The sequence below is a fragment of the Branchiostoma belcheri genome, unplaced genomic scaffold, assembly GCF_001625305.1.
Source record: "Branchiostoma belcheri isolate BF01 breed outbred unplaced genomic scaffold, Haploidv18h27 scaffold32, whole genome shotgun sequence".
Lineage (NCBI taxonomy): Eukaryota > Metazoa > Chordata > Leptocardii > Amphioxiformes > Branchiostomatidae > Branchiostoma > Branchiostoma belcheri.
This window is the reverse complement of record NW_017803932.1, coordinates 1,560,562-1,563,188: the sequence shown is the minus strand read 5'-3', so window position 1 is coordinate 1,563,188 and position 2,627 is coordinate 1,560,562. Positions and strand designations below refer to the sequence as shown.

General features: G+C 39.0%; 1 protein-coding gene across 1 annotated transcript in view; it reads right to left on the bottom strand.

The window, feature by feature from the left end:
* LOC109474793 overlaps positions 1 to 2,627 on the bottom strand; it is a 22,696-nt gene that overhangs the window by 16,857 nt on the left and 3,212 nt on the right. The gene's annotated exons all lie outside the window — the stretch shown is intronic.

Sequence of the window (2,627 nt, the reverse complement as noted above, 5' to 3'; positions counted from 1 at the left end):
CCGGCAATGAATGCACTTCCAGACCTCGGACCTTAGATGTGTCACAGCTGCGTCTTATCCCCTTGGCTGGAATAGCAATTATTTACAACTTGCCCATCTACACCCAAAACACACCACGTCATGAGCTATATATGACATTCAGTTATGGGTCTCACTGTCCTATTCACTCAAACTGAAGGAATTATACACTGTGTAAAATGCATAGCATTTATACAACAACTTCGTAATACACCTGTCACAATTACTTACAGCACGTAACAAATTAAGTTACAAGCATTAAACTTGAATTTTGGTCTAGTCAATGATGTTTTGACATTTTGATAATCCTCTTAATACAGCCATGAAAAAACTAGGGATATCTTCCTTTTTGTTCAAGCCGGATACATCTTTGTTGCTTACATTTGTATACACACACTTAATTTGATTAAAACCAATAAAGCAATGAAGCAGGCTTTTAGCTAGGATTTTTTTGGTGGGCGTCCATTTTTTTTTAATTGTATGCTATGCACAGTGAAGACATGCTGAGTGCAAGATTTTAGGGGGGCTTTTTTGAAATTCATAAGGCTCTCAAACACTACTTTCTGCATTTTCAGGTGTAAATTTGATTTTTTTCCTTCAGTAAACCATCATTTTTGTATTTATAGTAAGGCTGAAGGGAGGCATGTGTGCATGGCAGGGGTTGGGAGTGGAAAAAATAGGGCGTCTTTAGGGTGCCCTACAAAAAAGTAGGGCGTCCAATTTCTTATTATTTTCAGTACAGGGCGTCCAAAAGACACCCTGGACATGTACACCCCCTAGCTAAAAGCCTGCAATGAAGTAAAATACTGTAGATCTTATATATGCATTTGCCTGTAGGTGTTGTACTGAGCTGAACCTGTAACATTGCCCAATGCAGTTATTTAAGATTTCAAGCTCAGTGGCACCTGGGGTGTTCCTATAACTGGGATACATCCCAGGCTGCAGCTGTAAGAGGATAAGTGGGAAAACAAAGTCTATTGTTTTATTGCTATCACAACCTTGGCAGTACATTAAGGGCGGAAACCGAGATCTTGAGCTTGGTTGTGTTACTGTAACTCAGTATTGAATTGGAAGGACATTGTATGTACAAGTAAATTGTAACTCAGGACACAAGGCCCCAAATCTAGGGCATAATAAGAAGGAGAAATTTTTACCTTGTTCAGTGTAATAAAATGAACATAACACTTTCTCTAGCTGTTGTAATGTGTCAAGATGAGGAAGCAAGGTGAAACCTAAATATCTTCTTGGACTTGGATTGTAGTAGTATAGAGCATCCACACGAGTACAAAACTGTGCCTTGCAAACTTGCATTTTCAAAGATTGTCTGAAGCAGCAATTTGCACAACCAATTGCACAAGGCTGTAGCCACAGGTCAATGATTTATACATTAACTCACTTAGAAGACCCTTTCATAATACATTTTAGTCGACCTTTGAACAAAAGGCGGGTGAAGCCAAGTTGATTTCTTTTCCATTAAGTAGCATATTGTGCAGGTAGAGGAATACTCGCAGCCATTTCAGTGATTATTGGTTTCAAGTAGCCTTTGTTGCAGTCTATACAGTCTAGTGCACAAAACAGCTGAGATATACAGAGTACCTCTTTTTTGAAGAGGTACTCATGAAGTTTTGACCCGTTAAAGTGCTTCAAATCAAGCCAGGAACCTAGTTGTTCAAATCTGTTGGTGATAGAAAATTATAATGACACTGGGTTTGTTGATCCATCATCATGATGATCTACAGTTTTCTTCCAAGGACAGATCTTTTAGTCGAGTTGCAGGGTGTGAAATCATATTATTTAATTATATGCATATGATTACATAATGTGAAAAGTTGTCATTGTCAAGCTGAACTAAAGCAAAATCAAACCTCCGGGTATATAGCACAGGAGGTGATCAGAAAATCATCAGAACCAGTAGCTTATTAACTAGTTACCTCTCAAAACAACCTTGTTAGTTGTCACAGTCGTTTTCCTAAGAATATCCTAAGCCTCAATATCTGCCATGCTGACTTGGATTCCGCTCTGGTCAGTTAAACACAATGTTTGTCCAGATTTAAGGGTGACAAACGCCAAAAAGGACTTTACAATAGAGCAGGTATGTCCCTAACATACGCCTCCCCATTCTTTGAATCTCCAACAACATATTTTGACATGGAAGAGAGCAACAGAAAGCCTGAAAAATGATGTTGATGTCATGGTTAACATAATGGACAATTGACAGATAGCATCAATCTGTGGCTTCTTTAGAAATATGTGATAGTAGGTGTGGTATCACATAATGGTTTAAAAAGTCAAAGTTATGGCAGTTTGGTATTGATTAAAGGATTGCACAGGACCGGATAACGTTGCCTGCTCCACTAGACTCTATCCCAACCGGGTTCTTTTGTAGCGGAGCAGGAAACCATGAAGCGTTCAATTTAAGAAATACATTGTACTGGAAACCTTCTAGGAAATAACCTATGAGATCATCTCTGTGACGTAGAGTCAGGCTTTAGAAAGGGGCAGTGACACAGCAAATGTCTTTAAAATCTCTTGTCAACATTCTCTTGGACACTGGCAAGCAAACAGCCGGGCGCTTGCTAAATTGATAATACCCGGGTGGCAAAAGAATG